The following is a 12,011-nucleotide window of genomic DNA, read 5'->3' as shown; positions in this document are numbered from 1 at the left end:
TTGACAAAGGAAGGTACCTGGTAACGAGAGATCCTGTTTAAATCCAAGATCAGTCCTTTACCCAACGTGGTTTGGGGTGATTTACTGGGAGAGTTGCTCTTTTCGTCTAAACATGTAATGTGAAAACAAAAAAGTCAACCAAAACACTAACAGAAACGTGGCTCGTGGTTTGAATCACGCTTTTCAGTGCGGAGCTTCTGATTAACCAGGTTTTGTAAAAAAAAATTCATAAAGCAAAACGGCCACTAAAATGTGGCTCGTTGGTCTAGGGGTATGATTCTCGCTTTGGGGGCGAGAGGTCCCGGGTTCAAATCCCGGACGAACCCTTTAGGGTTTGTTGACAAAGGAAGGTACCTTGTGACGAGGGTTCCTGTTTAAATCCAAGATCAGTCCTTTACCCAACGTGGTTTGGGGTGATTTACTGGGAGAGTTGCTCTTTTCGTCAAAACATGTTATGTGAAAACAAATCAGTCAACCAAAATACTGACAGAAACGTGGCTCGTGGTATGCATCACGCTTTTCAGTGCGGAGCATCTGATTAACCAGGTTTTGTGAAAACAAATTTATCAAGCAAAACAGCCACCAAAATGTGGCTCGTTGGTCTAGGAGTATGATTCTCGCTTTGGGTGCGAGAGGTCCCAGGTTCAAATCCCGGACGAGCCCTTTAGAGTACATTGACAAAGGAAGGTACCTGGTGTAAATCCAAGATCAGTCCTTTACCCAACGTGGTTTGGGGTGATTTACTGGGAGAGTTGCTGTTTTCGTCAAAACATGTTATGTGAAAACAAATCAGTCAACCAAAACATTGACAGAAACGTGGCTCGTGGTATGATTCACGCTTTTCAGTGCGGAGCTTCTGATTAACCAGATTTTGTGAAAACAAATTTATCAAGCAAAACAGCCACCAAAATGTGGCTCGTTGGTCTAGGGGTATGATTCTCGCTTAGGGTGCGAGAAGTCCCGGGTTCAAGTCCAGGACGAGCCCTTTAGAGTACATTGACAAAGGAAGGTACCTGGTAACGAGAGATCCTGTTTAAATCCAAGATCAGTCCTTTACCCAACGTGGTTTGGGGTGATTTACTGGGAGAGTTGCTCTTTTCGTCTAAACATGTAATGTGAAAACAAAAAAGTCAACCAAAACACTAACAGAAACGTGGCTCGTGGTATGATTCACGCTTTTCAGTGCGGAGCTTCTGATTAACCAGGTTTTGTAAAAAAAAATTCATAAAGCAAAACAGCCACTAAAATGTGGCTCGTTGGTCTAGGGGTATGATTCTCGCTTTGGGGGCGAGAGGTCCCGGGTTCAAATCCCGGACGAACCCTTTAGGGTTCGTTGACAAAGGAAGGTACCTTGTGACGAGGGTTCCTGTTTAAATCCAAGATCAGTCCTTTACCCAACGTGGTTTGGGGTGATTTACTGGGAGAGTTGCTCTTTTCGTCAAAACATGTTATGTGAAAACAAATCAGTCAACCAAAATACTGACAGAAACGTGGCCCGTGGTATGCATCACGCTTTTCAGTGCGGAGCATCTGATTAACCAGGTTTTGTGAAAGCAAATTTATCAAGCAAAACAGCCACAAAAATGTGGCTCGTTGGTCTAGGAGTATGATTCTCGCTTAGGGTGCGAGAGGTCCCGGGTTCAAATCCTGGACGAGCCCTTTAGAGTAAATTGACAAAGGAAGGTACCTGGTAACGAGAGATCCTGTTTAAATCCAAGATCAGTCCTTTACCCAACGTGGTTTGGGGTGATTTACTGGGAGAGTTGCTCTTTTCGTCAAAACATGTTATGTGAAAACAAATCAGTCAACCAAAACACTAATAGAAACGTGGCTCGTGGTTTGATTCACGCTTTTCAGTGCGGAGCTTCTGATTAAGCAGGTTTTGTAAAAATAAATTGATGAAGCAAAACAGCCACCAAAATGTGGCTCGTTGGTCTAGGAGTATGATTCTCGCTTAGGGTGCGAGAGGTCCCGGGTTCAAATCCCGGACGAGCCCTTTAGAGTATATTGACAAAGGAAGGTACCTGGTAACGAGAGATCCTGTTTAAATCCAAGATCAGTCCTTTACCCGACGTGGTTTGGGGTGATTTACTGGGAGAGTTGCTCTTTTTGTCTAAGCATGTTATGTGAAAACAAATCAGTAAACTAAAACACTGACAAAAACGTGGCTCGTGGTATGATTCACGCTTTTCAGTGCGGAGCTTCTGATTAACCATGTTTTTTTTTAAATAAATTGATGAACCAAAACAGCCAACAAAATATGGCTCGTTGGTCTAGGGGTATGATTCTCGCTTTGGGTGCGAGAGATCCCGGGTTCAAATCCCGGACGAGCCCTTCAGAGTACATTGACAAAGGAAGGCACCTGGTGTAAATCCAAGATCAGTCCTTTCCCCGACGTGGTTTGGGGTGATTTACTGGGAGAGTTGCTCTTTTTGTCTAAGCATGTTATGTGAAAACAAATCAGTAAACCAAAACACTGACAAAAACGTGGCTCGTGGTGTGATTCACGCTTTTCAGTGCGGAGCTTCTGATTAACCATGTTTTGTGAAAACAAATTTATCAAGCAAAACAGCCACCAAAATGTGGCTCGTTGGTCTAGGAGTATGATTCTCGCTTAGGGTGCGAGAGGTCCCGGGTTCAAATCCCGGACGAGCCCTTTAGAGTACATTGACAAAGGAAGGTACCTGGTAACGAGAGATCCTGTTTAAATCCAAGATCAGTCCTTTACCCAACGTGGTTTGGGGTGATTTACTGGGAGAATTGCTCTTTTTGTCTAAGCATGTTATGTGAAAACAAATCAGTAAACCAAAACACTGACAGAAACGTGGCTCGTGGTGTGATTCACGCTTTTCAGTGCGGAGCTTCTGATTAACCAGGTTTTGTAAAAATAAATTGATGAAGCAAAACAGCCACCAAAATGTGGCTCGTTGGTCTAGGAGTATGGTTCTCGCTTAGGGTGAGAGAGGTCCCGGGTTCAAATCCCGGACGAACCCTTTAGAGTACATTGACAAAGGAAGGTACCTGGTAACGAGAGATCCTGTTTAAATCCAAGATCAGTCCTTTACCCAACGTGGTTTGGGGTGATTTACTGGGAGAGTTGCTCTTTTCGTCAAAACATGTTATGTGAAAACAAATCAGTCAACCAAAACACTAATAGAAACGTGGCTCGTGGTTTGATTCACGCTTTTCAGTGCGGAGCTTCTGATTAAGCAGGTTTTGTGAAAACAAATTTATCAAGCAAAACAGCCACCAAAATGTGGCTCGTTGGTCTAGGGGTATGATTCTCGCTTAGGGTGCGAGAGGTCCCGGGTTCAAATCCCGGACGAGCCCTTTAGAGTACATTGACAAAGGAAGGTACCTGGTGACGAGAGATCCTGTTTAAATCCAAGATCAGTCCTTTACCCAACGTGGTTTGGGGTGATTTACTGGGAGAGTTGCTCTTTTCGTCTAAACATGTAATGTGAAAACAAAAAAGTCAACCAAAACACTAACAGAAACGTGGCTCGTGGTTTGATTCACGCTTTTCAGTGCGGAGCTTCTGATTAACCAGGTTTTGTAAAAAAAAAATTCATAAAGCAAAACGGCCACTAAAATGTGGCTCGTTGGTCTAGGGGTATGATTCTCGCTTAGGGTGCGAAAGGTCCTGGGTTCAAATCCCGGACGAGCCCTTTGGAGTACATTGACAAAGGAATGTACCTGGTGACGAGAGATCCTGTTTAAATCCAAGATCAGTCCTTTACCCGTTGTGGTTTGGGGTGATTTACTGGGAGAGTTGCTCTTTTTGTCTAAGCATGTTATGTGAAAACAAATCAGTAAACCAAAACACTGACAAAAACGTGGCTCGTGGTGTGATTCACGCTTTTCAGTGCGGAGCTTCTGATTAACCATGTTTTGTGAAAACAAATTTATCAAGCAAAACAGCCACCAAAATGTGGCTCGTTGGTCTAGGAGTATGATTCTCGCTTAGGGTGCGAGAGGTCCCGGGTTCAAATCCCGGACGAGCCCTTTAGAGTACATTGACAAAGGAAGGTACCTGGTAACGAGAGATCCTGTTTAAATCCAAGATCAGTCCTTTACCCAACGTGGTTTGGGGTGATTTACTGGGAGAATTGCTCTTTTTGTCTAAGCATGTTATGTGAAAACAAATCAGTAAACCAAAACACTGACAGAAACGTGGCTCGTGGTATGATTCACGCTTTTCAGTGCGGAGCTTCTGATTAACCAGGTTTTGTGAAAATAAATTGATGAACCAAAACAGCCACCAAAATGTGGCTCGTTGGTCTAGGAGTATGAGTCTCGCTTAGGGTGCGAGAGGTCCCGGGTTCAAATCCCGGACGAGCCCTTTAGAGTACATTGACAAAGGAAGGTACCTGGTAACGAGAGATCCTGTTTAAATCCAAGATCAGTCCTTTACCCAACGTGGTTTGGGGTGATTTACTGGGAGAGATGCTCTTTTCGTCAAAACATGTTATGTGAAAACAAATCAGTCAACCAAAACACTAACAGAAACGTGGCTCGTGGTTTGATTCACGCTTTTCAGTGCGGAGCTTCTGATTAACCAGGTTTTGTGAAAACAAATTTATCAAGCAAAACAGCCACCAAAATGTGGCTCGTTGGTCTAGGAGTATGATTCTTGCTTAGGGTGCGAGAGGTCCTGGGTTCAAATCCCGGACGAGCCCTTTAGAGTACATTGACAAAGGAAGGTACCTGGTAACGAGAGATCCTGTTTAAATCCAAGATCAGTCCTTTACCCAACGTGGTTTGGGGTGATTTACTGGGAGAGTTGCTCTTTTCGTCTAAACATGTAATGTGAAAACAAAAAAGTCAACCAAAACACTAACAGAAACGTGGCTCGTGGTTTGATTCACGCTTTTCAGTGCGGAGCTTCTGATTAACCAGGTTTTGTAAAAAAAAATTCATAAAGCAAAACGGCCACTAAAATGTGGCTCGTTGGTCTAGGGGTATGATTCTCGCTTTGGGGGCGAGAGGTCCCGGGTTCAAATCCCGGACGAACCCTTTAGGGTTCGTTGACAAAGGAAGGTACCTTGTGACGAGGGTTCCTGTTTAAATCCAAGATCAGTCCTTTACCCAACGTGGTTTGGGGTGATTTACTGGGAGAGTTGCTCTTTTCGTCAAAACATGTTATGTGAAAACAAATCAGTCAACCAAAATACTGACAGAAACGTGGCTCGTGGTATGCATCACGCTTTTCAGTGCGGAGCATCTGATTAACCAGGTTTTGTGAAAACAAATTTATCAAGCAAAACAGCCACCAAAATGTGGCTCGTTGGTCTAGGAGTATGATTCTCGCTTTGGGTGCGAGAGGTCCCAGTTTCAAATCCCGGACGAGCCCTTTGGAGTACATTGACAAAGGAATGTACCTGGTGACGAGAGATCCTGTTTAAATCCAAGATCAGTCCTTTACCCGTTGTGGTTTGGGGTGATTTACTGGGAGAGTTGCTCTTTTTGTCTAAACATGTTATGTGAAAACAAATCAGTAAACCAAAACACTGACAAAAACGTGGCTCGTGGTGTGATTCACGCTTTTCAGTGCGGAGCTTCTGATTAACCATGTTTTGTGAAAACAAATTTATCAAGCAAAACAGCCACCAAAATGTGGCTCGTTGGTCTAGGAGTATGATTCTCGCTTAGGGTGCGAGAGGTCCCGGGTTCAAATCCCGGACGAGCCCTTTAGAGTATATTGACAAAGGAAGGTACCTGGTAACGAGAGATCCTGTTTAAATCCAAGATCAGTCCTTTACCCGACGTGGTTTGGGGTGATTTACTGGGAGAGTTGCTCTTTTTGTCTAAGCATGTTATGTGAAAACAAATCAGTAAACTAAAACACTGACAAAAACGTGGCTCGTGGTATGATTCACGCTTTTCAGTGCGGAGCTTCTGATTAACCATGTTTTTTTTTAAATAAATTGATGAACCAAAACAGCCAACAAAATATGGCTCGTTGGTCTAGGGGTATGATTCTCGCTTTGGGTGCGAGAGATCCCGGGTTCAAATCCCGGACGAGCCCTTCAGAGTACATTGACAAAGGAAGGCACCTGGTGTAAATCCAAGATCAGTCCTTTCCCCGACGTGGTTTGGGGTGATTTACTGGGAGAGTTGCTCTTTTTGTCTAAGCATGTTATGTGAAAACAAATCAGTAAACCAAAACACTGACAAAAACGTGGCTCGTGGTGTGATTCACGCTTTTCAGTGCGGAGCTTCTGATTAACCATGTTTTGTGAAAACAAATTTATCAAGCAAAACAGCCACCAAAATGTGGCTCGTTGGTCTAGGAGTATGATTCTCGCTTAGGGTGCGAGAGGTCCCGGGTTCAAATCCCGGACGAGCCCTTTAGAGTACATTGACAAAGGAAGGTACCTGGTAACGAGAGATCCTGTTTAAATCCAAGATCAGTCCTTTACCCAACGTGGTTTGGGGTGATTTACTGGGAGAATTGCTCTTTTTGTCTAAGCATGTTATGTGAAAACAAATCAGTAAACCAAAACACTGACAGAAACGTGGCTCGTGGTGTGATTCACGCTTTTCAGTGCGGAGCTTCTGATTAACCAGGTTTTGTAAAAATAAATTGATGAAGCAAAACAGCCACCAAAATGTGGCTCGTTGGTCTAGGAGTATGGTTCTCGCTTAGGGTGAGAGAGGTGCCGGGTTCAAATCCCGGACGAACCCTTTAGAGTACATTGACAAAGGAAGGTACCTGGTAACGAGAGATCCTGTTTAAATCCAAGATCAGTCCTTTACCCAACGTGGTTTGGGGTGATTTACTGGGAGAGTTGCTCTTTTCGTCAAAACATGTTATGTGAAAACAAATCAGTCAACCAAAACACTAATAGAAACGTGGCTCGTGGTTTGATTCACGCTTTTCAGTGCGGAGCTTCTGATTAAGCAGGTTTTGTGAAAACAAATTTATCAAGCAAAACAGCCACCAAAATGTGGCTCGTTGGTCTAGGGGTATGATTCTCGCTTAGGGTGCGAGAGGTCCCGGGTTCAAATCCCGGACGAGCCCTTTAGAGTACATTGACAAAGGAAGGTACCTGGTGACGAGAGATCCTGTTTAAATCCAAGATCAGTCCTTTACCCAACGTGGTTTGGGGTGATTTACTGGGAGAGTTGCTCTTTTCGTCTAAACATGTAATGTGAAAACAAAAAAGTCAACCAAAACACTAACAGAAACGTGGCTCGTGGTTTGATTCACGCTTTTCAGTGCGGAGCTTCTGATTAACCAGGTTTTGTAAAAAAAAAATTCATAAAGCAAAACGGCCACTAAAATGTGGCTCGTTGGTCTAGGGGTATGATTCTCGCTTAGGGTGCGAAAGGTCCTGGGTTCAAATCCCGGACAAGCCCTTTGGAGTACATTGACAAAGGAATGTACCTGGTGACGAGAGATCCTGTTTAAATCCAAGATCAGTCCTTTACCCGTTGTGGTTTGGGGTGATTTACTGGGAGAGTTACTCTTTTTGTCTAAGCATGTTATGTGAAAACAAATCAGTAAACCAAAACACTGACAAAAACGTGGCTCGTGGTGTGATTCACGCTTTTCAGTGCGGAGCTTCTGATTAACCATGTTTTGTGAAAACAAATTTATCAAGCAAAACAGCCACCAAAATGTGGCTCGTTGGTCTAGGAGTATGATTCTCGCTTAGGGTGCGAGAGGTCCCGGGTTCAAATCCCGGACGAGCCCTTTAGAGTACATTGACAAAGGAAGGTACCTGGTAACGAGAGATCCTGTTTAAATCCAAGTTCAGTCCTTTACCCAACGTGGTTTGGGGTGATTTACTGGGAGAATTGCTCTTTTTGTCTAAGCATGTTATGTGAAAACAAATCAGTAAACCAAAACACTGACAGAAACGTGGCTCGTGGTATGATTCACGCTTTTCAGTGCGGAGCTTCTGATTAACCAGGTTTTTTTTTAAATAAATTGATGAACCAAAACAGCCAACAAAATATGGCTCGTTGGTCTAGGGGTATGATTCTCGCTTTGGGTGCGAGAGATCCCGGGTTCAAATCCCGGACGAGCCCTTCAGAGTACATTGACAAAGGAAGGCACCTGGTGTAAATCCAAGATCAGTCCTTTCCCCGACGTGGTTTGGGGTGATTTACTGGGAGAGTTGCTCTTTTTGTCTAAGCATGTTGTGTGAAAACAAATCAGTAAACCAAAACACTGACAAAAACGTGGCTCGTGGTGTGATTCACGCTTTTCAGTGCGGAGCTTCTGATTAACCATGTTTTGTGAAAACAAATTTATCAAGCAAAACAGCCACCAAAATGTGGCTCGTTGGTCTAGGAGTATGATTCTCGCTTAGGGTGCGAGAGGTCCCGGGTTCAAATCCCGGACGAGCCCTTTAGAGTACATTGACAAAGGAAGGTACCTGGTAACGAGAGATCCTGTTTAAATCCAAGATCAGTCCTTTACCCAACGTGGTTTGGGGTGATTTACTGGGAGAGTTGCTCTTTTTGTCTAAGCATGTTATGTGAAAACAAATCAGTAAACCAAAACACTGACAAAAACGTGGCTCGTGGTGTGATTCACGCTTTTCAGTGCGGAGCTTCTGATTAACAATGTTTTTTGAAAATAAATTGATGAACCAAAACAGCCACCAAAATGTGGCTCGTTGGTCTAGGAGTATGATTCTCGCTTAGGGTGAAAGAGGTCCTGGGTTCAAATCCCGGACGAGCCCTTTAGAGTACGTTGACAAAGGAAGGTACCTGGTGATGAGAGATCCTGTTTAAATCCAAGATCAGTCCTTTACCCAACGTGGTTTGGGGTGATTTACTGGGAGAGTTGCTCTTTTTGTCTAAGCATGTTATGTGAAAACAAATCAGTCAACCAAAACACTGACAGAAACGTGGCTCGTGGTATGATTCACGCTTTTCAGTGCGGAGCTTCTGATTAACCAGGTTTTGTGAAAACAAATTGGTCAAGCAAAACAGCCACCAAAATGTGGCTCGTTGGTCCAGGAGTATGATTGTCGCTTAGGGTGAGAGAGGTCCCGGGTTCAAATCCCGGACGAGCCCTTTAGGGTACGTTGACAAAGGAAGGTACCTGGTGACGAGAGATCCTGTTTAAATCCAAGATCAGTCCTTTACCCAACGTGGTTTGGGGTGATTTACTGGGAGAGTTGCTCTTTTTGTCTAAGCATGTTATGTGAAAACAAATCAGTAAACCAAAACACTGACAAAAACGTGGCTCGTGGTGTGATTCACGCTTTTCAGTGCGGAGCTTCTGATTAACAATGTTTTTTGAAAATAAATTGATGAACCAAAACAGCCACCAAAATGTGGCTCGTTGGTCTAGGAGTATGGTTCTCGCTTAGGGTGAGAGAGGTCCTGGGTTCGAATCCCGGACGAGCCCTTTAGAGTACGTTGACAAAGGAAGGTACCTGGTGACGAGAGATCCTGTTTAAATCCAAGATCAGTCCTTTAACCAACGTGGTTTGGGGTGATTTACTGGGAGAGTTGCTCTTTTTGTCCAAGCATGTTATGTGAAAACAAATCAGTAAACCAAAACACTGACAAAAACGTGGCTCGTGGTGTGATTCACGCTTTTCCGTGCAGAACTTCTGATTAACAATGTTTTTTGAAAATAAATTGATGAACCAAAACAGCCACCAAAATGTGGCTCGTTGGTCTAGGAGTATGATTCTCGCTTAGGGTGAGAGAGGTCCTGGGTTCGAATCCCGGACGAGCCCTTTAGAGTACGTTGACAAAGGAAGGTACCTGGTGACGAGAGATCCTGTTTAAATCCAAGATCAGTCCTTTAACCAACGTGGTTTGGGGTGATTTACTGGGAGAGTTGCTCTTTTTGTCTAAGCATGTTATGTGAAAACAAATCAGTAAACTAAAACACTGACAAAAACGTGGCCCGTGGTATGATTCACGCTTTTCAGTGCGGAGCTTCTGATTAACCAGGTTTTGTGAAAACAAATTTATCAAGCAAAACAGCCACCAAAATGTGGCTCGTTGGTCTAGGGGTATGATTCTCGCTTAGGGTGCGAGAGGTCCCGGGTTCAAGTCCCGGACGAGCCCTTTAGAGTACATTGACAAAGGAAGGTACCTGGTAACGAGAGATCCTGTTTAAATCCAAGATCAGTCCTTTACCCAACGTGGTTTGGGGTGATTTACTGGGAGAGTTGCTCTTTTCGTCTAAACATGTTATGTGAAAAAAAAAAGTCACCAAAACACTAACAGAAACGTGGCTCGTGGTTTGATTCACGCTTTTCAGTGCGGAGCTTCTGATTAACCAGGTTTTGTGAAAACAAATTGGTCAAGCAAAACAGCCACCAAAATGTGGCTCGTTGGTCTAGGGGTATGATTCTCGCTTAGGATGCGAGAGGTCCTGGGTTCAAATCCCGGACGAACCCTTTAGGGTACGTTGACAAAGAAAGGTACCTGGTGACGAGGGTTCCTGTTTAAATCCAAGATCAGTCCTTTACCCAACGTGGTTTGGGGTGATTTACTGGGATAGTTGCTCTTTTTGTCTAAGCATGTTATGTGAAAACAAATCAGTAAACCAAAACATTGACAAAAACGTGGCTCGTGGTATGATTCACGCTATTCAGTGCGGAGCTTCTGATTAACCATGTTTTTTGAAAATAAATTGATGAACCAAAACAGCCAACAAAATATGGCTCGTTGGTCTAGGGGTATGATTCTCGCTTTGGGTGCGAGAGATCCCGGGTTCGAATCCCGGACGAGCCCTTCAGAGTACATTGACAAAGGAAGGTACCTGGTGTAAATCCAAGATCAGTCCTTTACCCGACGTGGTTTGGGGTGATTTACTGGGAGAGTTGCTCTTTTTGTCCAAACATGTTATGTGAAAACAAATCAGTAAACCAAAACACTGACAAAAACGTGGCTCGTGGTATGATTCACGCTTTTCAGTGCGGAGCTTCTGATTAACCAGGTTTTGTGAAAACAAATTGGTCAAGCAAAACAGCCACCAAAATGTGCTTCGTTGGTCAAGGAGTATGATTCTCGCTTTGGGTGCGAGAGGTCCCGGGTTCAAATCCCGGACGAACCCTTTAGGGTACGTTGACAAAGGAAGGTACCTGGTGACGAGGGTTCCTGTTTAAATCCAAGATCAGTCCTTTACCAAACGTGGTTTGGGGTGATTTACTGGGAGAGTTGCTCTTTTTGTCTAAGCATGTTATGTGAAAACAAATCAGTAAACCAAAACACTGACAAAAACGTGGCTCGTGGTATGATTCACGCTTTTCAGTGCAGAGATTCTGATTAACCATGTTTTTTTTTAATAAATTGATGAACCAAAACAGCCAACAAAATATGGCTCGTTGGTCTAGGGGTATGATTCTCGCTTTGGGTGCGAGAGATCCCGGGTTCAAATCCCGGACGAGCCCTTTAGAGTACGTTGACAAAGGAAGGTACCTGGTGTAAATCCAAGATCAGTCCTTTACCCAACGTGGTTTGGGGTTATTTACTGGGAGAATTGCTCTTTTTGTCTAAGCATGTTATGTGAAAACAAATCAGTAAACCAAAACACTGACAGAAACGTGGCTCGTGGTATGATTCACGCTTTTCAGTGCGGAGCTTCTGATTAACCAGGTTTTGTAAAAATAAATTGATGAACCAAAACAGCCACCAAAATGTGGCTCGTTGATCTAGGAGTATGATTCTCGCTTAGGGTGAGAGAGGTCCCGGGTTCAAGTCCCGGACGAGCCCTTTAGAGTACATTGACAAAGGAAGGTACCTGGTAACGAGACATCCTGTTTAAATCCAAGATCAGTCCTTTACCCAACGTGGTTTGGGGTGATTTACTGGGAGAGTTGCTCTTTTCGTCTAAACATGTTATGTGAAAACAAAAAAGTCAACCAAAACACTAACAGAAACGTGGCTCGTGGTTTGATTCACGCTTTTCAGTGCGGAGCTTCTGATTAACCAGGTTTTGTAAAAAAAAATTCATAAAGCAAAACAGCCACTAAAATGTGGCTCGTTGGTCTAGGGGTATGATTCTCGCTTTGGGGGCGAGAGGTCCC

At 43.8% G+C, this 12,011-nt stretch overlaps 23 non-coding genes across 23 annotated transcripts in view; all 23 read left to right on the top strand.

Annotated features, from left to right (window-relative positions):
* The first annotated feature begins 254 nt into the window (after window positions 1-254).
* On the top strand, window positions 255-326 carry trnap-ugg. The gene has a single exon. It is a non-coding gene; the product is annotated as a tRNA-Pro (tRNA).
* A 924-nt stretch (window positions 327-1,250) lies between these two features.
* trnap-ugg lies at window positions 1,251-1,322 on the top strand. Its single transcript has one exon. It is a non-coding gene; the product is annotated as a tRNA-Pro (tRNA).
* A 265-nt stretch (window positions 1,323-1,587) lies between these two features.
* On the top strand, window positions 1,588-1,659 carry trnap-agg. Its single transcript has one exon. It is a non-coding gene; the product is annotated as a tRNA-Pro (tRNA).
* A 265-nt stretch (window positions 1,660-1,924) lies between these two features.
* trnap-agg lies at window positions 1,925-1,996 on the top strand. Its single transcript has one exon. It is a non-coding gene; the product is annotated as a tRNA-Pro (tRNA).
* A 266-nt stretch (window positions 1,997-2,262) lies between these two features.
* On the top strand, window positions 2,263-2,334 carry trnap-ugg. The gene has a single exon. It is a non-coding gene; the product is annotated as a tRNA-Pro (tRNA).
* A 250-nt stretch (window positions 2,335-2,584) lies between these two features.
* trnap-agg lies at window positions 2,585-2,656 on the top strand. Its single transcript has one exon. It is a non-coding gene; the product is annotated as a tRNA-Pro (tRNA).
* A 602-nt stretch (window positions 2,657-3,258) lies between these two features.
* Window positions 3,259-3,330, top strand: trnap-agg. The gene has a single exon. It is a non-coding gene; the product is annotated as a tRNA-Pro (tRNA).
* Window positions 3,331-3,596: 266 nt separating this feature from the next.
* Window positions 3,597-3,668, top strand: trnap-agg. Its single transcript has one exon. It is a non-coding gene; the product is annotated as a tRNA-Pro (tRNA).
* A 265-nt stretch (window positions 3,669-3,933) lies between these two features.
* Window positions 3,934-4,005, top strand: trnap-agg. The gene has a single exon. It is a non-coding gene; the product is annotated as a tRNA-Pro (tRNA).
* Window positions 4,006-4,270: 265 nt separating this feature from the next.
* trnap-agg lies at window positions 4,271-4,342 on the top strand. Its single transcript has one exon. It is a non-coding gene; the product is annotated as a tRNA-Pro (tRNA).
* A 602-nt stretch (window positions 4,343-4,944) lies between these two features.
* On the top strand, window positions 4,945-5,016 carry trnap-ugg. The gene has a single exon. It is a non-coding gene; the product is annotated as a tRNA-Pro (tRNA).
* Window positions 5,017-5,618: 602 nt separating this feature from the next.
* On the top strand, window positions 5,619-5,690 carry trnap-agg. Its single transcript has one exon. It is a non-coding gene; the product is annotated as a tRNA-Pro (tRNA).
* A 266-nt stretch (window positions 5,691-5,956) lies between these two features.
* Window positions 5,957-6,028, top strand: trnap-ugg. The gene has a single exon. It is a non-coding gene; the product is annotated as a tRNA-Pro (tRNA).
* A 250-nt stretch (window positions 6,029-6,278) lies between these two features.
* Window positions 6,279-6,350, top strand: trnap-agg. The gene has a single exon. It is a non-coding gene; the product is annotated as a tRNA-Pro (tRNA).
* Window positions 6,351-6,952: 602 nt separating this feature from the next.
* Window positions 6,953-7,024, top strand: trnap-agg. The gene has a single exon. It is a non-coding gene; the product is annotated as a tRNA-Pro (tRNA).
* A 603-nt stretch (window positions 7,025-7,627) lies between these two features.
* Window positions 7,628-7,699, top strand: trnap-agg. Its single transcript has one exon. It is a non-coding gene; the product is annotated as a tRNA-Pro (tRNA).
* Window positions 7,700-7,965: 266 nt separating this feature from the next.
* Window positions 7,966-8,037, top strand: trnap-ugg. The gene has a single exon. It is a non-coding gene; the product is annotated as a tRNA-Pro (tRNA).
* Window positions 8,038-8,287: 250 nt separating this feature from the next.
* Window positions 8,288-8,359, top strand: trnap-agg. The gene has a single exon. It is a non-coding gene; the product is annotated as a tRNA-Pro (tRNA).
* Window positions 8,360-9,972: 1,613 nt separating this feature from the next.
* On the top strand, window positions 9,973-10,044 carry trnap-agg. Its single transcript has one exon. It is a non-coding gene; the product is annotated as a tRNA-Pro (tRNA).
* Window positions 10,045-10,307: 263 nt separating this feature from the next.
* trnap-agg lies at window positions 10,308-10,379 on the top strand. The gene has a single exon. It is a non-coding gene; the product is annotated as a tRNA-Pro (tRNA).
* Window positions 10,380-10,644: 265 nt separating this feature from the next.
* On the top strand, window positions 10,645-10,716 carry trnap-ugg. The gene has a single exon. It is a non-coding gene; the product is annotated as a tRNA-Pro (tRNA).
* A 587-nt stretch (window positions 10,717-11,303) lies between these two features.
* On the top strand, window positions 11,304-11,375 carry trnap-ugg. Its single transcript has one exon. It is a non-coding gene; the product is annotated as a tRNA-Pro (tRNA).
* A 587-nt stretch (window positions 11,376-11,962) lies between these two features.
* trnap-ugg overlaps window positions 11,963-12,011 on the top strand; it is a 72-nt gene continuing 23 nt past the window's right edge. Inside the window, exon 1 of the tRNA in view lies at window positions 11,963-12,011. This exon is cut by the window's right edge and continues 23 nt beyond it. This is a non-coding gene — a tRNA (tRNA-Pro).

Source organism: Hypomesus transpacificus, unplaced genomic scaffold, assembly GCF_021917145.1.
Source record: "Hypomesus transpacificus isolate Combined female unplaced genomic scaffold, fHypTra1 scaffold_152, whole genome shotgun sequence".
Taxonomy (NCBI): Eukaryota; Metazoa; Chordata; class Actinopteri; order Osmeriformes; family Osmeridae; genus Hypomesus; species Hypomesus transpacificus.
The sequence above is the reverse complement of the archived record's forward strand: the minus strand, read 5'-3'. Positions and strand labels throughout refer to the sequence as shown.